Here is a 23,942-nt window from a genome sequence, read left to right as displayed (position 1 = left end):
TGGAGTTGGCACGCTTTTTTGTAAAGGGCTGGAGAGCAAAAGCTTGGGGTCTTCAGGCTGTGCGTCTCCAGGGGCACCACTCGACTCTGGCTCTGGGGCCGTGTGGCCAAGGCCTTGGCATGTCAGTGAGCGGGTGTGGCTGGGAGCCCATAAAGCTTTATTATGGGATGAATGGTGGACCCTGAAATTTGAATTTCATGCAGCTTCAGATGCCAAGAGATATGACTCTTCTTTTGCTTTTTTCCCTCAACCATTTAAAAATCGGAAAAACACAAAGAAAAATGCAGTCCGCTTGCCGGCTGTCGGACAACCCAGCAGACGGGAATTTGCCACCCCTGCGATAGGCGGTCCTCGGCATCTGCAGCCGAGGAAGCAAGGTCAAGGCACTGCCTGCCCCGTGTTAGGGTTCTCGCTCCTGGATGTCCTCGTTTTAGTCCATCCTCTTCGGGGCTGGATTGAAGCACCGAGGAGGGCAGCCTGCGGTTGGTGAAGTCCATCAGGTCCTGGTACAGCGCTGCCCTGCCATCTGCTTGGCATCTGCTCGGCAGTTGTTGGCTCACGGATGTGGGTCTCAAAATCTGCTCGGCATCAGCCAGGATGCTTTTTTAAATATTCAGGAATCTACTCGGGGAATCCACATTTATCAGAAGCCTGCTGGGTGGTTCGTAATTTATACCCCAAAGCTTGTGGCCAGGTGGGCTGAGCCCCCAGCACGGCCATGGACCAGATGGGACGTGTCTTCCACGAGGACTCCTTGGAGTAGGACTTCCCACGAGCCTCAAGAGGTAAGGAGGACTTAGGTCGATGCCGAGGAGGCCCGTGCACACCCCTTAGCTAATTAACGCCCATGGTACCTCTACTGAAATAATGCCGCTTTGCAGAAAATTAATATGACCAAAGTTCCGCTTCCTGGAAACATACACGTATGCGCTCACAGATTTCACAAACCTGATACTCTTCTGTTGTTTTTTTTTTTTTTTTTTTTTTTTTATGTTGAACAGTAAAATGCACTGTAGGCACACAGTCAATACTGAGTAAATTACCATCGAGTCAATGCTGAGGAAGGAAGACCTTTGGGTCTCAGGCCTCCGTTTGTGAGTCCTTCGTTTCTCTATTTTTTTTTTTTTTTTCCCAGTTCTGTGTCCTATTTTCTCTAGAAATACTCTCCTAGTAAACTCTGGTCTTAAGACGGGATCTGACCACGGTTATCAGCTTTCCATCAGTATCTTATTTCTCCTGGGACTAGCTGTGTTGGCATTATCTCTGTTTATCCAAAGAAAAGCACGGTCTGTTTTTAAAATGAGCCGAGGGTAAGCAAGCCAGATGTTTCTGTCTGCTGGCAAAAGGCGCCAGGTTCCCTGGCCCTCTCCTCCACAGGAGACTCCAGAGGGCAGTGCCAGCACATAGTAGGTGCATAAGAAATGTGAAAATGCCTGAGCACATTGAGGGAGTTCAGGACTCTACTAAAGAACCTGCAACTCTGGAGGAGATCTTGTTTTGAAGTCTTTGTGGAACGGAACTACGGCTGTTCACCAGTTCGGGGCCAGGGCTGGCTGTGAGCTTCACTGAAGTGGGGCTGCATAAAGAAGCCTTTTGCTAGAGGAAAGGTTTTCTCTTCCTCTCTCCTTCAAAGGTGCACTTGCTTTTTCTCCATGTGCTCAGATGGGTGTCTAGGGTCGGCTACTGTCCACAGGTTATGCTTTGGCCAAAGCGTTTCTAGAACCACACAGGTGCTTCAGAACCTAAGTTTTTATAAATAGACTTCTGACAGAGCGTGTGTATTGGAGATATTTTGGTTCCTCTCTGTTTTCCTCATTTGTTGACTTGGCTAAATCCAGATGGAGGAAAAGAGAAGACGCACACCCAGGGGGCTTCTAAGGAACCCCTTCTGTCCTGTGTGAGAACAGCTGGCAGCTAGCTCAGTGTTTTGTTTGGAGATTTTTCCTGCCATATCTTCACTCCCGGGCAATGGAGCATACCTTGTTTCTTGATGGGGAGGCTGGTGTAACTGAGCATCTATATTCTAACGGAGCCTCTAAATAAGCTAATAGACAATGCTATGGAAAACCAGAAAATACTCTTTCCTATCTGAGCCCGACTTTCACAAAATGAGGGGTTATTATGGCGAGACAGAGTCACAGTTGCTTTTGCTTTAAACGCAGCCTTGGATGCTCCCCTGGAGGAAACCCTGAAACGGAGAAGCGTGGAGCTCTGGGGAAGGGCTGTCCAGTGCTCTGACCCTGAACTCCCCCTGCCCTGGGCTGGCAAGCAGCCTGGGCAGGTCCTGAGCCCTCCAGATCCACACGCCTGCTTCGCTTCCTGGCCTGACTGCTCAGACAAGGGCCCCCAAGTAGTGGCTACATCTTGTCCCCCATGTCACGAGGGCGTGACAAGCCCTGGCCCCCCTCCTTTCCTGGGGGTCCCTGATGTGTGACACAACAGAGGACCCGCTTGCAGAGAGGATCAAATTTCCTTCCTCCTGCCCCTGGGTTGCTCGGAGACACCGTGGCTTCAGAGGACCAGCCTGAAGTGACACACAACCTAGCTCATCACACAGCCGAAGGCAGGCAGCCAGCCCCTCCTGCCGTGCCCCCCCACCCCGCACCCCGTCTCCTCACTCTTGCCCCCTCGGGATTGCAGCACCTGCCGAATGGTTCACGCCTAAACTCAAGCTCTGTTTGGGGGGGACCCTGACTGAGACACCCCGTGTTCTTAATTCCTCATCTGGACAAAGGGATTGGACCCACCCAGTTTCATGTGAAGGAAGACAGAGGGCCCGAGGGGGGTTTTTAAATGTAGGAAGGGGTCCTGGCGACCTTTTGGGCTGTAAGCCCCTATGGAAATCTTGATGACCACTGTGCACGTTTGTGTTTTTTAAAAGAGTTTTCCTGGAGGATAGTTGATTTACGATGTTGGGTTAGTTTCAGGTGTACAGCGGGGTGACTCAGTCACACATGCACATACTTTCGGATTCTTTTCCCGTGTAGGTTCTCACAGGGCATCGAATCCAGGTCCTTGTGCTGTACGCTGCGTCCTTGTTACCTGTGCGTTACTGGGTGTCTGCTAATCCCAGCCTCCTGATTTACCCTCCCCCGCCAGGTGACTGTAAATGTGATTTTGAGGGTTTTTATTTGAGGTCGTGTGTCACTCGGCTCAGCTCCATCCTCAACCGCAGGTGAAAAGTAGAAGCAGAAGGGGCGTTGATGTTGAGATGTAAATTGATAGGAAGATAAAAAAGGGTCTCATTCTGCAAATTTGCCTTATGCAGAACATGCTTCCAAGTCAGCGTCGGTGAGCAGCCAAATAAAGATGGCCTGTCTCTTACTCTCAGTGTCCACAGTGCTGCCGGTTAGGAAATGCATACGGACTGGCGTCGCTGTCCTAGACTCCCTTCCTTTTTCTTTCCGTGGGGAGTAGGGACCGTCCCTACCGAGCTGTGCTAGGTGTGAAAAAGGACTTGCAAGTGGTAGCCCAAAAGCCATTTCTCCCTTTGTCATTGAAAATAAGACCCAGTTGGATACACGCCCAGGAGTGGGATTGCTGGGTCATATGGTGGTTCCATTTTTAGTTTTCTTTATTATTTTATTTATTTATTTATTTGTCTTTTTGCCTTTTCTAGGGCTGCTCCCGCGGCATATGGAGGTTCACAGGCTAGGGGTCCAATCGGAGCTGTAGCCGCCAGCCTACGCCAGAGCCACAGCAACGTGGGATCCAAGCCACATCTGTGACCTACACCACAGCTCATGGCAAGGCCAGATCCTTAACCCACTGAGCGAGGCCACTGAGCGAGGCCAGGGATCGAACCCAAAATCTCATGGTTCCTAGTCGGATTCATTAACCACTGAGCCACGACGGGAACTCCTATTTTTAGTTTTCCGAGGCACCTCCATCCTGCTCGCCATAGTAGTTGTACCAATTTACATTCCCGCCAACAGTGCAGGAGGGTTCCTTTTCTCCATATCCCCTCCAGCACTTGTTATTTGTAGAATTCATTAATGATGGCCTTTCGGACTGGGGTGGGGTGGTGCCTCAGTGTAGTTTTGATTTGCATTTCTGTAAAAATTAGTGATGCTGAGCGTTTCTTCATGTGCCTTCTGGGTAACCACATGTCTTCTTTGGAGAAATGTCTCTTTAGGGCTTCTGCCCGTTTTTCGGTTGTGTTGTTTGCGGTGGTGGTGTGGTCGAGCTGTGTGTAAGTCGTTCGTCTATTTTGGAGATTAGGCCCAGATGATATGCCTTCTATGTGGAATCTAAAATATGGCACATGATCCTGTCTACAGAACAGAAGCAGAGCAAGACGTGGAGAGCAGACTTGTGGTTGCCGGGGGAGGAGGAGGGAGGTGGGAGTGGGAGAGTTGGGGGTTGCCAGTTGAAAACGCCTTCACTTGGAGTGGATAGGCAGTGGGGTCCTGCCGCACAGCACAGAGAACTGTGTCCAATCTCCTGTGTTAGAACATGATGGAAAATAGCATGAGAAAGTAGAACAATGTATATACATATATATCTATGGCTGGGTCCCTTTGCTCTACCGTAGAAATTGAAGGAACATTGTAAATCAACTATACTTTAATAAAAATGAAAAAAAAAAAAGGTAGTTGCTGGTAAAGAAAAAAAAAAGAAAAATATCAAAAGCCTCCAGCTCATAAGAGCGGCTTTGCGTACTGTACATAGTTCCGTTTCCACCTGCATTTTCCTGTACATCTGGTCTCCAGACAGAGAATGAAATACTGTATCACTTTGTGGTTAATTTCCCCTCATAGGCGTTGTTTCTCATCACGTAAAGACATGAACCCTGTGCACCACTAGAGACATAAAAAGTCAAGATTTATCTTTAATGCATATTTGTTAAGTATGGTTTTATAGGACTTGTCAGGTTGCACGTGACTGTGAAAGGGGATTGTGAGTCAGATAAAAAGCTGGAAACACCCAGGCTCTGAGTCACTTGCTGCCCTGAGTCTTGGTGTGAGTTCAGGGCGTGTCCTCAGAGGCGAGCACGTCACGGCAGGACGGCTTCTTTGGGACGCGTTGCTGGACGTGACGCTCACACACCTGCCAATCTACTGGCAGTCGCCCCACGTGGCTCTGAATTCCTGGTTGCAAGCAGGGAGCCGCAGCCACGGAGGGAGAGTCACAGACAGGCTGCCTGGCACCACCAGCTGGCAGGGAGCCCCGCACCCTCCTCCCCTCCCAGGCACCCCAGGGATCGCCGGTGTTCTGCGCGTGCATTGTGGTTCTTTGGACTGACATGAGTTCTGTTCCAGGGCTGGAAAGCAACCTGCCTCCCCTTGCTGTCCAGCTGCCGCCTGGTGGTCCTCCTGCCTCCTCTCCCCTCCCGGCTGCCCTGTGCCCTGCCGAGGGGGCTGGGGGAGCGGCTCTAGCTCCTTAGGTCTCGCCTGGCTTCACAGAGCTGCTTAAGCTTTGGCCCCTTGTGCCCAGGTGGAGACAGGTGTCAGCTCTGAGAAAGCGAAGAGGGGGTGAGATGCTCTCCTGAGGGGCTTGTTGCAGAGGAACAAGACGAACAAGCTCTCAGACCCCTGCAGGTCCCGAGGGGGCGTTACAAGTGCCGCCCGAGTCGGCAGGGCACGGGCCACTGTCACTGCCCTTTCAGGGCCCTTCCAGTTACATGCAAACCTGGGACTGACCTGCCGGTGACTGAGAGCCCTTCTGGCCCGGAAAGAGACGGGGCGGGAGCCCTCAGGCCTTTCCAGCCCGCACCTGAGAACCAACACGTCTGCCGTCTCTCCGTCTACCTGTCCATCTATCTATCCATCTATCTTTTGATCCGTCAGCTGAGTCTGTCTGCCTGTTTATCTTTCTGTCATCTAACTGTCAGTCTGTCTGCCTGTTTGATTGTCTCTCTGTCTATCATCTATCTGTCTATTACCTGTCATGTATCTGTCTATCTTTCTAAGACGCATCTATCATCTATCCGTGTCTGCCTGTCACCTGTCCATCTATCGCCCATCGATCTGTGTCTCTCAGAGACACACCCTCTGCACCCGCCTCGGCGCAGCGCATTCTGCTCAGCCCTCGCCCCGTGCCCTCCAACAGCAGCGTTTCGATGCCTCCTTTTGAATGTACAGCTACAAGCACTTGGTCCGTTTTGCTTCAGGCTTTAAGGATTTTGCCTCTCGTAAACCTGCACTTTGTTTAGCGATTACGGGAAACAGCTCCCTCTACACAGCATCCTCCTTCTCCGTCCAGCCGCAGCCATTCACTGTGTGGCCCCTCGTAGTTTATTTAAGCAGCCTCCTAGGGCTGGACGCTGAGCCGCTCCTGCTGTCACCGTGACCCTGCCCCAGTGTGGCCCTTGGAACACCGAGCTCCCTTCATCCTCACAGCAGCCCACAGGGCCTCCTGCTTTAAAGATGAGGCGAGGTTAACCGCCCGTCCAGCGACGTCCTGACGAGTCAGGGAGGAAGCCGAGGCTGCCACCCAAGGGTGCTGAGCCTGACCATGCTGGATGCTTTCCGGGTCCAAATTCCACCTTCCCAGGCTCTCAGATTCTCAGGCCCGAAGGCAGCGCTGGCGAGGACGTGTGCACAGGGCCCTGGAGCGGTCTCTGGACGCCACGGTCCCCCCCCTTGTCTGGGACGGGGACCCGCTGCCCGGGTCCCTGCTCTCCTGTCGGGCATCTTTCCAAAAGGTCTGGTACTTGCCAGAAAGGTGTCCAGTGACATTAGAATCCTGTCACCAGCAGCACTGCCATCCAGCCAAACCAGTCCAGCCAGTTCTTTGCTGGCCCTTCAAGGTGCAGGCCCGCCTGCTGGAGGCCAGGCCTGGGAGCCACACGTGGGGATCCTTCTGCCCCCACAGGTCCTGCGGGTTCAACTGAGAGCACAATTTAACAGGAAAGTGGGGGCCTCCAGCTGCTGTGAGGGAAGGCAAGTAGATCAGTTTGCCTCAAAAAAAAAAAAAAAAAAAAAAAGTGTTTCCTCTTGCTGTTATGAACAATTTTTACCAGCTCGTTTCTGGCATCAGCTCTCATCCCTCTGAATCCTTAAACCTCCAGACCTCGCCGGTCAACGTGGCGAAGTCTTGACTGCCTGACTAGTTTGAGATCCAGCTTGGAGTGGCCGTCGCGGGCCTCTCGGGGGGGCGGGCCCGCCCTACTGTGTGGACTGCGAGAATCCAGCCTCTGGGGCGCGGGCCTGAGATCACCTCTGCCCCTCCTTCCATGGCCCTGTGCAAGAGTGACCTCATGAACCATGAACGTGGCCCAGCCTGCAGGGCAGCCTGGTGCCAGGTGATGCTGGGCAGGGCAGGAGTTGATGGTTAGAGAGAGCCCTCAGATGCCCTCCCGGCCCCTCGCCCTCCACCCTGACAGCTTCTGGAGGCAGTGTGGACGTGCCCTGTGGTCCCTGCGTGGCCACGGGCCTCGCCACCTCTCTTGTAGCTCTCCTCTGGTTCAGGCCCCGGACAGCTCAGCCCCGGCCTTGCTTGAGCCTCAGGCTTTTCTCATCCGCCCCCCATGCTGCTGCCAAAAATAGCACTTGCTATTCCGCTCTGATCCCTCGCCCTCCTGTTTTCACAAGTGTCTCCCCGGCAGCAGCAGCCCAGGCCCGGCCGGCCTGCCCAGCACCTGTCCTTCCTAAGCGAGGGCCAGCTCCCCGTCACTCGTGAGCAAGTTAACACGAGTGCGTGTGCAGCACATCTGTGCTTCGGTTATTGTGCCCTCGCGTGGTGGTGACTCGGAGGCCCCGGCCCAGTGGGGACCCCGCCTGTCCCCCCACTCCCCTTCCACCCGCTCTGTGCTCAGCACGGCTGAGGACCGTCCCTTCCTGCAACGTCCTCTCTGGCCGCCAGGGCCCAGGGCTCTGCAGGTTTCACGGCCTCGCTTCTGTTCCTGCTCTGAGCCCTTTGAAGAGGACTTTTCCGTCACCCACCCTTCCGCCTGGCCTTCCTCCGCCCCAGCATCTCTTCCCATCCTGATGTCCTCCCCTGATATGCTGTGTCCCTGACGGTGTCCCTCCAGGTGCCAGGGACAGAACCCCCACCGTCTGGCCCTTGTGAGAACTCCCTCTTGACTCTGTGTTCCCTTCCCCCTCAGTGGTCGCCCCTCCTTGGGGCGCCTTGCCATCGGTCTCCCCCGAGCAGCTGTGGCTGAAGTCACTTTGAACACTCTATTCTTACCACGAGGGTCTGCAGAAATGTGGTCCTTCAGGGCACTGACTTCTCTTATCTTGGGCCGTGGGAACTTTGAATCTGGCTCTGCTTCTCATCTTTCCTCTGCCCACTGGGAAGCTCAGAGCTTTGGCCAGCTACTGGAGAGTGCTGAAAGGGGTATGACATCCCTTTTAAGTTTAAGTTCTGTTCTTCTGGACTTCCTCATCTGCTCTTAAAATCCCGTGCATATTCCATAGAGTATAACAAATGAACCCGTGGGGTCAGTGGCGGGAACCTCACCTCAGCTCTGGTCCTATATGCAGAGTCCCAGGTCTGTGCAAAGCAATGATCCTTAACACTTTAGACACTAACCTGGAGAAGCAGCAGGTCAGGCAGGAAATACTTTCGAGTGAAACAAGGCAGCGGCGTCATGTGCCCCTGTCCATTAGTTCACCGTTGTCATTTTACCGGTTGGGGACCTTCCTCGGGTCTCCTAGTGCCTCGGCGCTTTCCCGTCCCTGCTCATCCGTGGGAATGGTCCCCCCGCCTCCTGGGACCGTGTCATAAGCACGGAACACACTGGAAGCCAGGGTGTGCCATAAAGGGTGCACCCACAAGGGTTTCCTGGGGTGATTAAGGTGAGTCCGATGCTGCAGATTCTCGCTTCTCAATAAACACCCAGCACCGTGTTGGTGCTGTCACTGCCTTTCCATCATGTTCTAAAACTGGCGCCTGCTTGCGAGCCAGTGTGTGTACTGAAAGGCCCAGGGAGCGGGTTTACTGACACACGAAGCCTTGCTGGTGGCACTGGGAGTTGGCTTTCAGAGGTCCTGAGAAAGCAGGGCTGCAGGGCCTCCCACGGGGACTTCAGGGCGCAGCTTTGTTCCCCTGCCCCAGGCTTTCATCGCAGTGCAGGGAGAGAGTGCTCGCTTGTTCCCAGGCCTGGGGAGCAGCCCCCGGGCCGCGGAGCCAGAGTCACCAGAACCCTGGAGCCCTGGGCGCGCTGCCAGGGAACATGCCTGCCCGTGTGCTCGGACCCACTGGACGGCAGCCAGGACATGTGACATAAAATCCCGGGGTCTCAGTGCAGCTTCCCAGAGGGCATTTCAGAAATCCTTGCCACTGAGGGTATGTCACAGCGAGGAGTAAAAATAGCCACCAAACCCTGGGTGGAGAGACGGCTACGTGCCAACCCTGGGGTCCAGGCCACCAGCTGCCATCCTGATGCCACAGTGTTTACACAGCATGGGGACAGAGCCGGCCTGGGCTGCAGTCAGGGTGGGTCTGCGGGGTGACCCTGGCCGAGTGAGGTAACTTCCCAGGCCGTGTCACTCCTAAGTCACCATGAACCCTGCTCTCCACCCTGGGGCCTGTGGGCCCTTTGTCCTCACAGCAGGAAGGTTGCCCTGGGCCTGCCACCGCTGCCCCCAGGAGAGGCTCATCAGTGCCCTTCCCCGGTGGAGCCCAGGTCCCACAGCTCTGCCCATGTGACTCTCCACCCTCCACGGGGCTCAACACAGCCCGAGGATGAAAGGCAGCTGGTCCACCCCCCAAAGAATGAGGCCCTGGAGGGTGTCACTTGTGACTATTCCTGGTGTCTGCCTGGCCCGTATCGCCTGGTGAAGAGGAGACCCAGTAAAGGCCGCAGGACGGCTGTTTGGCAGTTTCCCCAGAGTGTGTGTGGATGGATGGATGGATGGATTCCATGCCTTAATGCACACATGAATGCAATGTGAAGATCCACCCACCTTGGCGGCGTGTTTTCTGTACGCGCAGCAGGGTCCCGGGCAGCCTGAGAGACCCTGCTTCCCAGGCCTTCACGACAGCTCTGCGAGGTAGCTAGGGTCCGCCTTCTGTTTATCACCGTGTTCACCTTAAACATTTATTTTCTAGTCAAAGGAATCTGCCATGTTCGAAATAACAGGGTTGGAAATAGGATAAAGCGTTCAGAGGGACCCAGGCTTCACGTGGAGGCAGTGCTTTCATTCTTCGTCATTAGTTTTAAGAAATATGCGTGTGGCTAAGAGCTTGAACTGTCCACAGAGTACTTTTTAATTCAATGGGGGGAGGCATACATAGAGATTGAAATACATTTGAAATTCGGTTAGCGCTTCCAAATATCACCCCAGGGCAGAGAAAGCACTGGACCCGCCCCGTTTACCGAGGTCTGAGGGGGTCTTAGGAACAAACCGGGGTCAGCCTCCCAAGGGTTGGTTGGTATTTTCACCTCCCCCCGCCCACAACGAGGTCAGATGGTGGCTTTGGTGGTTGTGTTTGGAATAGGGTCGCAGAGATGGCTCTGTCTGTCTGGGTGACAGACGCATGAGAACTCAGTGAAGCTTTCCCTAGTTCAGTTGCAGTTGACAGCAGTCTTACGTGTGTAACTCTGAAATGATTTTGTGGGTGTTGCAAGATAGCACAAAAGGATCAAGTGCGCTGATACCGTTGGGCGTTGAAGTTGTACCTGGGGAGGGGCTACAGGGGCTGTGAACATGCTCTCTGTGTGCATAGGGGGAATATATAAACCTGCATATGTACATATCACTGGTTTTACGTACGTATGTCACACACACACGCATATGTAACTTTCCTAACAGTTACACTAACTGTATTTATCCTTTGGAGAAATAGCTTATTACAGATATCAACCAAGTTCATACTGTGCCAGGAAGCAAGAAAGTGGTCAAAGATGAATAAAGTAAGTCAGAGAGACCCCAGCGTGGGCTTGAAGGACCTTCTGCTGACAAGAGTATTCATAGATTAGGGTGTATTCCACTTTAAAAATCCGTAAGTTCCTAGTGTAACTCAGAGGAAGGAGAAAGAAGGGAGAAGTGTCTGCCAAATGAATTCAGAAGAAGCGACGCATTTTAAACATCTCTGTTTTGCCACCTTGAAATAGATAAGGATCACGAAGGGAATGCTAAAATCACTGGGTGGGAGTGCCCGCCGTGGTGCAACAGGATCGGCAGCCTCTCTGGAGAGATGGGACGCGGGTTCGATCCCCAGCTTGGCGGGTGTGCGAAGTCCATTCGATGAGGAAAGAATTATCTTTTCAACAAATGGTATTAGAATAACTGGAGATTCACATGTAAAAGAACAAGGTTGGATCCCTTATTTACACCATAAACAAAAATTAACTCTAAGTGGATCATATAGTAAAATATAAGAGCTAAAACTATAAAGCTCTTAGAAGAAAACATGGGCGTAAACCCTTACTGGTCTTGGAGTACGCAAAACCTTTTTAGAAATGACATCAAAAGTACATGGGACAAAAGAAGCTTGGATGGTTTCGATTTCATAGAAAGTGAACCCTTTCGTATTTCAGGAATGCCATCAAGATGTGAAATGACAACCCACAGAAGAGGGGGCAATGTTTGCAAATTGTATATTTGATAAGGACTTGAGTTCAGAATATACGAAGAACTCTTCCAACTCCCTGACAAAAAAGATGAAAAATGGCCAAATAGCTGCAGACATTTCCCCCAAAAGAACATCCAGATGGCCAGTAGGCACATGAAAAGATGCTGTTAGGAAAAAGCAAATCAAAACCACAATGAGGTACCACTTCACCTGTGCCCAGATGCCTGTGATAACAGAGACGGAAGATAGCAAGTGCTAAGGATATGAAGAAATCAGAGCCTCCAGAAGTTGCTGGTCGGGGTGAAATGCCGCAGCCCGGTTGAAAAATGTTTTGGCAGCTCTTCAAAAGGTTAAACATAAATGGACGGTATGACACAGCAATTCCATTCTAGGGGGAGCATAGGAAAGCCCATGTCCACACCAAAAACATACAGAAATGTTCACAGCAGCATTATTTATCATCACCGAAAGGTATAAATGACCAGAAAGGTCATCATCAACTTCCGAATGGGTACGTAAAATATGTTATATTCATACGGTGGACTATTACATAGCAGTAAAAAGGAATGCAGTACTCATACATGCTACATCGTGGATGAAACTTGAAAACACTGTGACTGGTGAAAGAAGCCAGTCACCAAAAAACACATTGTGTGATCCACTTTTGCAACGTCCAGAACAGGCAAGTCCACAGAGACGGATGAGTGGTTGCCCAGGGCTGGGGAGATTGGAGGGAAAAGGAAGTGAGTGCTAGTAGGTTTGGTGCTTCTTTGGGGGAGAGACAGAAATATTCTGAAATTGATTGTGGTGATGGTTGCACTGCTCTGTGGATATGCTAAAAAGCATTGACTTGAAAACAAGAGTGAAGAATAAGGTGTGTGAACTATGTATCCATAAAGCTATTTTTAAAACGTCAATGCCAGGAACAACAAAACAACAAAAAAAAAGAGAGACAGAGTGTTCAGGTTTTAAAACAATCTAATAATGAAAGGCAATGTGTGACCCTTGATTGTATCCTTGATTGAAAAATACAGCTCTTAAAGGTGATTTTGTTACCATTGAGGAAATTCGAATTTGGACTGGCTATTGGATGATATTTTCTTCGCTGTGGTGAAGATTCTGAGGTTCTGTAGGAGAAGATCCTTATTCTCAGGAGTTGCTTGATGAAGGCTTTGGGGTGTAGTGTCATTTATTCAGCACCTTACTTCCAAAGGACTCATTGGAAAGGTTGTGTGTGTGCGTGTGTGTGTGTGCACGTGTGCGCCTGCAGGTGTCTATACCCACAAGTGTGCACAGAGAAAATGGGTCTTGGCGTCTAGTTGGAGGGAACACAGATGGTCACTGTGTTAACCTTTCAACATTTCTGTAGGTTCGAACTTTAGATTTTCAGATTTTAAATTTCACGTGGTTTCTGTTCAGTCATGTGGACGCTGCTGAGTACCTGCTGTGTCTGGCCCTGGAATCCATGTCCGCAGTCAGGAAGGTACAGTGTGCAGCCCATGCCACGGGATACTTTATGAAGTCGGAGAACTTAGCTTCTGTAGAGATCTGATCCCTGCCTTCAAAGAGCTTGGTGTAGATATGTCAAAATCTTGATAAATACTGTGAAAAATAAATGCTAAGTGACTCTAGACTGTTTTAAGCCTGTGGTAGTTTTGCTTACATCCCTTGATGTAGGTCATTCAAGAATTGTCCTGCTTGGGTGGTTTAAGCTGGCATGGCCTTAAGTAGCTAGCGGCATCCTGAAATGAGTGAACACAAAATGTTAGCACTTGACCATCACCCTTGGAGCATCATGAGCTAATAAGCATCGGGTCTCTTTAGATCTTGAAGCTCCTGGCATGCCAGGTGGTGTTCAGGGCAGCAGGGTACCTGGCATGTCATATGGATTCTCCTGGGGTCCTTCTTTCTTTTTTTGTTGGCCATGCACGCAGCATGTGGAAGTTCTCCAGCCGGGGCTCGAACCTGCACCGCAGCAGTGACCTGAGCCACAGCAGTGGTACTGCTGAATCCTCAACCTGCTGAGCCACCAGGGGACTCCTTGGTATATTTTATAAGCCCAGTTTGGCAGGTGCAGCTAGGTCCTCTGCCACCCAGGGGTCCTTTACCAGTCACTGCTCAAGACGTTGAAAGAGCATACTCTATCTCTTGATGAATATAATTATCATTTTGTATAAGCCCTGTAAAAATTGTCTCATCACAGGTCTGACCATTAATCGCTCAGATATTTTACAAAGTCTTTTTAAGCAAGGAATCATGAAATATGACACAAACATGTTTTCATTATTTATTTAAACTAAAACATGTGAAGAAGCATATTGGCCAAATCTTTGATGGGGCTCTGTGTCCCTCCATTGGCTGTGGGCAGAATTGAGGCGGTGGCTTGCTGTGGTACCCAGCACCAGGACACCTGCCAGGATGACTGTGTGGCTATAGCACGGCCTGTCTGCCCTGCCAAACCATACCTCCCACTTTTTAAAATTCAGAACCATCTCTGTGAACCATTTCATGATTGTGCACACTGCAGCTCTTGGATTCAGTTTATTTTTAGTTAAAGTTGATTTACAATGTTGTGCCAATTTCTAGTGTATAGCAAAGTGACCCAGTTATGTGTATACATATTTTTCTCATATTATCTTCCGTCCGGTCTATCCCGAGAGCCTGGCTGTAGTTTGTGCCGTGCAGCAGGACTTCATTGCTTATCCTTTCTAAATGTAACAGGGATTCAGTCTACATCCCTATTACTGTCCCTAAGGTGCAGGGACAGTATAAAGACGCTTGCACGGAAGTCTGAGTAGTACTGCCCTTTAAGCTTGGGCCATTCCTCCGACTCTGTCTTTCACAGTTTTCGTGCCCACTCCTCATTTGTGATTATTTGTAAAATAAAGATAACAGCTTTTATGCAATTAGTCCACAGTATTTTGCAAAGTTTGCATGGAAACAGCTGCTGTTTTTATTGCCAAACTTAAATTTCACAAGTGTACATACCATTTATTTAAATGAACGTAATTACGGTAAAAGGGAGAACAAGCAGCAGCACATTTGTAGCCAAAACCTGCTTTGCTCTGGTCACAGTTAAAGCCACCTGCAGGGGGGAGAAGTTCTCGGAATAGCTCTCAGCCTGTCCGCTGGCAACTGCCAAGCACTTCTGGGGCAGGGCAGACACGGACCTTGGTCTTTGGAGAGTGGAGAGCTTTGCCCATCCACCTGCTGGTTCCTGGAGGCTGATGAAAGGAGTGTCCACTCTGCATTGTGTTGTGTCATATTGTATTGCAAGCATCATTTTATTTTATGTGGCTTAACGTATTTACTATTTTAATTTAAAATTTAATTGTAAGGATTTGCTTGCTTTATTTTATATCTTATTATTTATTTTATATCCCTACGTCGTATCTTTATGTTATATCTTATTATTTGAGCTGTCCCCGACATGCAACTTTGTGTTAGTTTTCCGTGTGTCGGGCAAGGAATGGAGATAGCTGTGCATGTTGCGAGACAATCACAGTTATGAGTCTAGTTACCAACCATCACGGCACTTAGTTATCTTCTTTTTCTTGTGATGGGAATGTGTGGGACCTACAGTCTTGGCAGCAGGTCTGCCTTTTACCTGATGGGGTGTTCCTCTCCTGGCCGCTGCTCTCTGGCAAAGGCAGGGTGCAGCTGGTGACCATGCAGTGTCACCTTGGAGCCCCTGGTGGTCATGCAGATGCCTGAAGGAACTTAGGGAGGCGATGCTGAGACAACGCATTGAAGAGCCAAGGGCAAACGTCAGGCTTTAGGAGGGGCCCGTGGGAGCGAAGAGGGTGGTGAGAGGTGTGCGCCCTGCTTTCGGCAGGAAGTCGCCAGCTTTATTACTGTAGGACAACAATTTAAAGGGAGCGACAGTGGACTCTTTGACCATAGAACTCAGATGATCCGTCGTTGGGGGGTTTAGGAACTCTTCATCTCAGGATCCCTCGCTCCACCTTCCTTTAAGGCGTGATTCTTTGTGTCAAATCGCATCCACCGACGCTTGGCTTCACAGGTGTCTGTCCCAGGAGACGTGTGCTGCGGGATTTCCAGAACCACCTCATGCTACAGGTAGAGCCACAGTTTCTGGTTTGCTGTTTTCACCTCTCTCCCTTCCCTGTCAAAGACTGTTTCCTGAGACACTGCTAAATCTGCTTTTTGGTTTGCAGGCCCCCGTGCCTCTCACTAGACAGGTGTTTCTGTGGCTGTGGCTGTGGCTGTGGGGCAGACTGGCAGCTGTAGCTCTGATCCAGCCCCTAGCCTGGCAATTTCCAAATGCCGCGGGAGCAGCCCCAACAAGCAAAACGACCTTTAAAGAAGCTGACAGTCTTGTGCCCGGTACTAGTGACAGCTGGTACCCATCGGCGGGGCAGGGGGCGGTGTGGCACTACATGCCTGGCAGGGTCCTTGCCGTGTCTTATCATCACCGTGGGGTTCGTACCCAGAACCTCGAGCACTCAGACGGTGCTGGCAGTTGGGGGCTGGGATGTGAGCCTGAGCCTCGGGCCCCCGGGAGCACCCCACCCCCCCGAAGCCCCAGACCGTGCTCTCGTCTCTGTGGCCGGCTTGCCTCTGTCTGGGCCGCGTTTGAAGTGAACGATTCGTTCCTTGGGCGAACGGGAGTGGCGGTACCCAGGCTGCACCGGGGGCCTCTGGTGAATGTGGTCCAGCACTGAGGATAAATGGATGGGAAGGACGGGGAGCAAAGGAGGCGCTTTTTCCTTGACGCGAAGACGAATTCCCGTGCAGTGGACCAACCAGCCTGTCTGCAGGAAGTGCCTCCTGGCTGTTTTCGAGGGTCTCAGTGGAGTGTTCCCATGGGAGGAAGTGGCTTTTTGGACTCTTCTCCGGGGACCAACGATGCTCATTGGCCCCGTGACACTGGTTCAGGGACTGTACCTGCTCTCCAGCCCAGAAGCACTGCCCTTGCTCCCATGGCCCGGGAGGCTGCCTGATGTGGTCCGTTGGTGGCGTGCTGGGACAGGTTCTTAGCTCGGCTGAGTCTGCCGTCCCCGGTACCCACTCGCAGTCCTCGTGGGAGGATTAACGCAACGACCAGAAGGAAGAGCTTTGAATACCTTGGGCATGGAGTCAGTGTGGGCGCGGAGCCTGAGTCACAGCCCAGCCCTGCCCGCCTCCATGGCCCGGGGCCCAGGGACCTCGGTGCCCTTCGTTCACGTTTTATGACATGAAAACCTTAGTGATCCCAAAGCCGCCTTCTCTGCCTGCCAGCTCTTTGGGGTGTACACTCCCTATTTTTACTTTAATTTTTTTAACGGCTGCACCCGTGGCCTATGGGAGTTCCCAGGCCAGGGACTGAATCCAAGCCACAGCTGTGACCTGTCTGTGCCACAGCTGCAGCACCAGATCCTTAACCCACTGTGCCGGGCTGGGGATTGAACTCACTCCCCCACAGCAACCCAAGCTGCTACAGTCAGATTCCTAACCTGCTGGGTCACAGCGGGAACTCCCACTCCCATTTTTTTTAAAACAGTTCCGCAGTGTCGTCCTCCATTTCTCAAGTAATTTCAGAATGATCAAAAAACAAGCCACCTGCAGATAGAAGCCCACTGGTTTGTCGCATGCCTTGGAAGACGTCTGTCAGTGAGGAGGTCTGTTTCGAGGTGATGGGAGGGTGAGCAGGTCGAGGATGTCGGGGTTTAGCAGCTGTCGGAAGGCGGCCTTTCCCTTCATGAGCATTTGACGGCTCCAGCCGTCAGCAGTGGATGCATTTTACTAGGGTGCTCGAGACCGTCTCTGACCAAGACCTAAAGCCGCACCCCTGTGCCGGGCTGGGTGGTGCACGGCTGTGGGGCTCTCCCGCCCTCCCGGGGCCGGCAGCCAGCAGCCAGGGCTGGACTGTGTGCCAGGGGCAAGGTTCATCCCTGGAGCTTTAGGGAGTGACCTCTGCAGGGCCGTGGAAGCACTGGCAGGAAGCTTGGTGACAGACAAGTGGGGATGGGTGGGGAGTTGTTTGGTACAGGTGTCCTGCTGCCAATGGGCCACATTTACAGTGGGTGCCCAGGGACAAAGAGGAGGGTGGCCCTGCTGATGGAGCTGCTTCCTGGAGAGACAGGCTGTGGCCGTTTATCTTCCCAGTCCAAGCATAGTAACTGCTGTCTTCTTAACATGGGCCTTTTATCTGAAGCAGAAAATTGAGGTGCTTAAGCTGGCGTATCTTCATTAAGACGTTTCATTGTTTACGTTTTTAGTTTTAAAGTCATGGAATGATGGAAAGAAATGTGAACTATTTCATAAGTGCTACCAGGTATTTAGTCTTTTCTGCTTACGAATAACTGGCACGTACATGGCATGTGGCGTCCTCCTCCGACGTCGTCTCTGCGTCCACAGGGTCTTTGTCAGATTGAAAATCAAGTCTTGGGTGTTCCCACCGTGGGGAAGTCGGTTGAGAACCTGACTGCAGCGGCTCGGATCGCTGCGGAGGCGTGGGTTTGATCCCTGGCCCAGTGCAAGGGGTTAAGGATCGGGTGTAGGAGCTGCGGCGTAGGTTGCAGCTACGGCTCAGATTCAAGCCCTGCCCAGGAACTTCCAGACGCTGCAGGTTCGGCCATTTAAAAAAAAGAAACAGAAGAAGAAGAGAAGAAAATCAAGTCTTTGAATAATGTGCTTTTACTGTAATAATTTCCTTGCACAATTGTAATCTGTAGGCAGGATTTGTCTCTTTGTTTTCATAATTTAATAATATCAACAACAACGGTTAAAATACCAACATAGGGCTTTATGGTTTACATGTTTATGAAATATGTGTTTTGGGGTTTTACGTATTAGGAAACATGGTTTTGCATATTTCGTATCACTTCATCACAGGCTTTCATTTATTGTAGAGTAATTACGTGTTTATCTTATGGCCTCTAATAGACCATGAGCTTCTCGAGATCTGGGGCCATAAATTTCAGGATGATTTACGTCATGGGCCACCCAGAAAATGTCTCTCTGTATGGCGAGCCCCTGACACCTGCTTACTCGAGGTCTGATGTTTTATTTAGAATTCGATGTTCTTTGTATGTCGTTCCTTCTGTGGATATCAGGAGTCATCCATTCACTTGATCTGGTTTATTGAGCTCACGTTTTCAGCAAAGTCTGGCAGCTCCTGGAGGTTCCGGAGTTGGTAAGAGGACAGAGCTCGCATTCCAGGGGCGGGGTGTGACCAGCACACGTGGCTGTGGGGGGAGAGTGAGCCCCCAAGCTGGCAACAGAATTTAGAGGCCGCAGGAATGCAGCGTTTGGCAGGGGCGGGGGTGGGCTGAGGAGGGTTCCGAGAGGGACTTTGGGTGGGGCTGAGGCGTCTCTTGGGCTTTGAAGGCCTTGCAGGCAGAGGATCCTGGGCCACAGGCACCTGCAGGGGTAAAGCAGGGCATTGTGGGAGCAACAGGGGGGGAGGGAGGGGCCCCAGGGAAGGGCGCTGCTGGACCTGGGCCGGAGGCTGGCTTTGGAGGCGGGGGAGGGAGCGAGGACGCTGGGGCAGCGAGTGTCCCGCTGCTCTCTGGGGACATTGCCCTTTGCTGTGGCAGGAGGTGTGGGAAGAGGGAAAGGGCCACCCCAGCCAGTAACAGGGAGGCAGGGCAGGGAGATGAAGGTGAGAAGGTGTGTGTGTGTGTGTTTGTGTGTGTGTGTGTGTGTGTGTGTGCGTGCACCTGTCTGTGTGTTGGGGGCGGGGGTTGCCCAGCCCTGAGGAGACAGAGATGGGAGCTGGGGGTGGGCTCCCCTAGGGGCCCTGTGGATGGAGGGCTCCAGACTGGCAGGTGACCCTGACTTGACCAGAATCTGGGGGGGCAGGTGTGGGAGGAGCCTGCCCCACACCCGCGAGAAGCAGCAGGACAGGGTGAGGCTGCCGGCTGGCATGGGACCCAGGAGAGGTGCGGGGGGGGGGGCCCCAGAGTGAGCGGGGGGGGCCCCAGAGTGAGCCCAGGGAGGACCACACACAGGAGGGGAAATTTTGGACCTGTTGGTGGCGAATTTCCACGGCTCTTACGTACTGACCTTATGTCTTGGGCATTTTCTCTCCCCTCCGTGACGGCCCTTATGCCACATCAAAACCCAAGCTCCTTGTGTTTTTGGTCCAATTTTCTCAGCACGTGCATTCATACAGTTCAGGCCTCTTCCCTCCTGTACGTTTGCTGCAGACGGTGGATTGCAGTTTGCTGTGTCCAGTGGTGTCACCCGTTAAGACGACGTCAGTGGCATGTTTCGCTGGCGTTTCACTTGGTGTCGAGGCCGCCCTCCCTGGGAGATGGAGGGTGTTTGACGAGAACCCAGGTTCGCCTGACCTTGGGCTGCCTCTGGCCCGGAGGGTGAGCACCCCGGCGGCCACTCGGGGGACAGGGAGCAGGGACGGTGCTGTCCAGGAAGGCAGCAGCCCTGCGGCAGCGCATGGGCCGCGGGGCGCAGGATGCGGGGGGAACACGCGGGATTCGCTTCCGTGCGGTTGTCACGCTGGGACGGCAGCTGAGTGATGGCAACGGAGACCACAGGGCCCGCCAGGCCCAGTCATTTGCGATCTGGCTGCTTGTGGAAGATGTGTGTTGATCTCTGACCCGGACCATCCACAGAGCAACAGAATGCGCCCTGATTTGTAGCGTTTGCCCGTTTCCATGGCAGCGTTTCCAGGCACCCACAGGGGTCTGAACACAGAGCCGGGAGAGCAGTGGCAGCCACCCACCGACCTGGTGTTTCATTCTGTGAACAACCTTGAGAGCACAGATAACAGATAAGCGCTGAGGGTTTATTGCCCTTGTTTTTAAGATAGTTTATTTAATCATAAGTTAATATAATTTAATTTTTAATAAAGAACATGTTTCTAAAACCTTGACAGTTGATGGCTGCTCCAGGGCACCCCTGGGCAGGGGCGCCCCCAGAAAGCGGGAGGCAGGAAGGAGGTGGCCCCCTCTGCCTGGGGCTGCTTCCTGGATGACGTATTTGCTGAGGTGGGTTTTTAGGGATACGGCAGAGATGCTGGGGAGCAAGAGGGGAGACTTGTCTGCAGAGGTGGGGGGGGCGTCGGGGGGTGAGCGAAGGCACCACAGTTCAAGGTCCTGGCCTCGAGCAGGGCGGGGAGGGGCTGGGCTCCTGCTGCTGCACCCAAACGGGAGCCCTGAGGAGAAGACACAGAAAGACTGGCCGGTGCATGTATTTAAAGCCGGCTGTTGATTTGCTTGGCTTTAATTTAACTAACACAGCATTCCAGTTTGCAAAGAGAGATGGCGCACAAACGTGTGACACCTGGCAGGTGCTGTCTCTGCAGCCGAGGGGCAGGGCTGATGGATTCTTATCCACCGGCCAGGTCGGCCCGCCAACTTCCAGCATTTGCAGGTGTCCTGCTCTCATGGAAATTAGAAGAAACCAAGCGTTTCCCCTGCAAGGAGAGGAAAGCTCTCGGAAAGCTGAATTGGATGTCTGTGTTTTTATCAGAGCTGGCGGGCAAAGAAGGACTCTGTGACGGTGTGTAGGTTACAGTTCATCTGCCGTGGATTCTGCTTTGAAACTGAAAAGGGGCTTTTCAAGGGAAAACGAGAAACCTGCCCCCTCTGGTTAGAGCAGCTTTCCTGGGAAGGTGCATTTGCTGAGGGCATCCTAGAGGAAGCCAGCATTGGCCGGGCCTTGTCTGATGAGCCTGGGGCGGGGGGTGGGGGGCTGCTAGAGAGGAAGGACCGTGGAGGGAGCCAGCTGTCCCTGCTCCAGAGAAAAGGGCCCTCACCGGCCCCAAGCTTACCAACTGAGATCATCAGTCAGAGAGCTTTCAAGTGCGTGAGCATTAGGCGATCAGACCTATTCCAGATACCCAGACCAGTGCTGCGAGGGCCCCGGGGACGCCGGGGGACACCCTCAGAGCTGGCCGGTCATGACTGTGTGGACTCTGCCTGCGTGGGAATGGCTGACCCCTGAGCTGGGCAGGGAACAGGGCTTGGAGGGGCCACTGGGTGGGTACCGCCTGGCAGGGTGAGGTGTCAACAAAGGCACCTGTGACATCGGCTGTCCCGTCCTGGGCTGTGTGTCCAGGTGCCGGCAGACCACACACAGCTTGGAAAGAGAGATGACCCTGGAAGCTTCAAGCACATAAACCTCTTTGGGGACCTGGTCTTATCTAAAACACCATGTAAATATGCTCTAGTCCAATATATTTGTTTTGCTTTACTATCATGTTCATGTTGCTGAGATAACTTGAGCTCTTCGAATACCCCCCTTGAAAGTTTTTCTTTCCCCCAGGAGTTCGAGAATGGACAAATACAAGAGCAATTCTATGTTTTGGGGTGAGGCTAAGTTCAGATTTCAAACTCTAGTGACAGAATTGAGCAGATGTATGGCATAATTTGTTACTATAGCTTTTTCTATTCTGTAATTTTAAAAAATGGTGAAAGGACTTGCCCTGTCTCGGTACCCTTGATGGGAATTGAGCAAACCCGACTGGGACTTCTGCTGGCACATCTTACTTCGTTTCCCACATTACTACTGGTTGCAGTTTTTTTTTCTTTTTACGGCTGTACCTGCAGCATGTGGACGGTCCCAGGCAGGGGGTCACATCGGAGCTGCTGCTGAGGCCCATGCCACAGTCCAGTAACACCAGACCCTTAAGGCAGTGAGAAAGGCCAAGATCGAACCCGCTTCCTCATGGAGACAACACTGAGTCCTTAACCCACTGAGTCACAACGGGAACTCCGCTAGTTGCATTTTTACATGGTTTTTGTAAATTTTCAGTGTAATTTTCTGTTGAACATAGTGAGCAAACGCTGCCGATGGACAAATCGTTATAAGGATGGAGAGACGTGTGCAGCTGATTTGCTCAAAATCTTTGTCTTACTGATAGGTTACAATTAAGCTGAAAAACATGTTATGTTTTCACTTTGAAGAGCCGTTAAAAAGCTCCAAGTCGCTTTGCTGAGAGCTGGGTATACGTGGGCGAGGCTGCAGGGACTGGAAGGCCGATTCTGGTCGGGAGGCAAGGCGAGCTCCACTGAGCTTGACTTTGTAAAGGACTCAGGTGCCAGGCCCTGAGCTGGGCCTTTTGCTCCGTCATTTCTGTTTTGACTTGAAAGGAGAAGGTGGTCAGGAGTGGTAGTTTTCAGACTGAGGGAAGGGGACGCACCCTAGGCCAGCTCGGGACAGCCAGGTACAGGCCAGGTGAGGAGCCAGACAAAGCGTTGGTGCCCGCCCAGTGCACGGGACAGAGCGAGGTGGACCCAGCCCAGCATGTCCCTGGCAAGCTCAGACTTCAGGAGGGAACCAGCTGCTGCCCCGAGTCCAGAAGTGACTCCACGCTGGGGAGGGGGCGTGGGACGCGGGCTGCCCATGAGGCTGGAGGATGAGACCGGTGTGAGGTGGGCTTGTTTCCTGAAAGCATCCGTGTGCCAGATGCCTTGGTCATTTTATTGTGTGTGCTCTGCTCCTCCCTGGGAGGAGGGACCTGTCCCTCTTCCCGGGAGAGACACGTGAGCTGCAGAGGGACAGGTGGTGTGGAGCTGACCTGGGACCAGGAGGCCCCCAGCCCAGCCCCGCCCCCACACTCCTTTCCGCATTACACCAAACTGAGGCTCACCTAAGGGGCTGTGAGCTTGCATCTGCTGCGCGCTGGCACGCCACTATAGCAGGTGTCAGTTGCCCATTGAAAGATGCTTTATTCAGAAGGAGACCAGTCCCTACATTCCTTCAACTCCTGGTTATCAGGAAGGCAGCGTGGGTACCTGTGCCAGCCCCCATGGCACCCCTGCGCCCTCCCTGGCGGCTCCCCTCTCCCCGTCGGCTTGCCGAATCCACCCACTGGCCGGGGCTCTCTCTGCTGGAAAAATTAATCGTCTCTTGCCCTGCATGCCTCCGAAGATGCTGCTTTCGCTCTTCAGCTTCTGCTGCACTATAATTCCTTCATATTTGTATCCCCCATCGTATTTTTGTTTTATTGTGGTTGCACAGTGTGGCAACACAGGATCCTGTAATTCACTGTGCTGGCCTGGGGATCAAACCCATGCCTCTACTGTGGCCTGAGTTGCTACTGTCAGTTTCTTAACCCGCTGTGCCAGAGCCAGAACTCCTCTCACTGCATTTGAGTCACTCGTGAACAGCACCTGGGTTTTCTCACTTTTATATCTTCCCACACCCCGTGTTTGGCCTCTGCACCCCACCGTGCAGGAGGGTGAGTCCCAACTTGGTCGCCCTGGACAGCCTGGCACATTGGCATTTGGGATTTCAGTAAGCATCGCTTTTGTGCTCTTGGAAGACAAACCCAGCAGACTAGGTCCTGCTTACATGAAAGAGACGGGACTTTGAAACCTCCTGCTGGAAAGGGCAGTCCCCACTGGAGGGAGACATTTGAGTTTCTGCATACATTTTTCACGTGATGCTTTGGAAGTCAAAGGCTTCGTGTTAAACCAGGCTAAAGTCTTCTGGCTTTGGGGGTGAGGCCAGGTGGGGCCAGGTGGAGAACGGCAGCCAGGAGAGCTCAGCGCAGAGGCAGCGGG

At 52.4% G+C, this 23,942-nt stretch overlaps 1 protein-coding gene and 2 long non-coding RNA genes across 15 annotated transcripts in view; 1 reads left to right on the top strand and 2 right to left on the bottom strand.

Annotated features, from left to right (window-relative positions):
- COBL (cordon-bleu WH2 repeat protein) overlaps positions 1 to 23,942 on the top strand; it is a 239,997-nt gene that overhangs the window by 70,136 nt on the left and 145,919 nt on the right. Inside the window, exon 1 of one of the 13 annotated variants that reach the window (XM_084978575.1) lies at positions 18,981 to 19,072. The exons of the other annotated variants lie outside the window; for them this stretch is intronic. The gene's annotated coding sequence lies outside the window, so the exon portion shown is untranslated. Of the gene's footprint in view, positions 1 to 18,980; positions 19,073 to 23,942 lie in introns of those variants that run through there. 13 annotated transcript variants of the gene reach the window in all.
- Positions 966 to 9,044, bottom strand: LOC146400254 (uncharacterized). Its single transcript, XR_014816895.1, has 3 exons — positions 8,479 to 9,044; positions 8,134 to 8,274; positions 966 to 4,443 (listed from the first exon to the last, which is right to left on the bottom strand). It is a non-coding gene; the product is annotated as an uncharacterized LOC146400254 (long non-coding RNA).
- LOC146400253 (uncharacterized) lies at positions 18,090 to 20,183 on the bottom strand. The gene is made up of 2 exons (XR_014816894.1): positions 19,477 to 20,183; positions 18,090 to 18,832 (listed from the first exon to the last, which is right to left on the bottom strand). It is a non-coding gene; the product is annotated as an uncharacterized LOC146400253 (long non-coding RNA).

Source organism: Sus scrofa, chromosome 9 (assembly GCF_054392235.1).
Source record: "Sus scrofa isolate SSC_HxYL_T2T_F1_AM1 chromosome 9, Sscrofa_HxYL_maternal_Yorkshire_Landrace_v2.0, whole genome shotgun sequence".
NCBI classification, from domain to species: domain Eukaryota; kingdom Metazoa; phylum Chordata; class Mammalia; order Artiodactyla; family Suidae; genus Sus; species Sus scrofa.
Note: the sequence above shows the minus strand (reverse complement) of the source record. Positions and strands in the feature narration are given on the sequence as shown.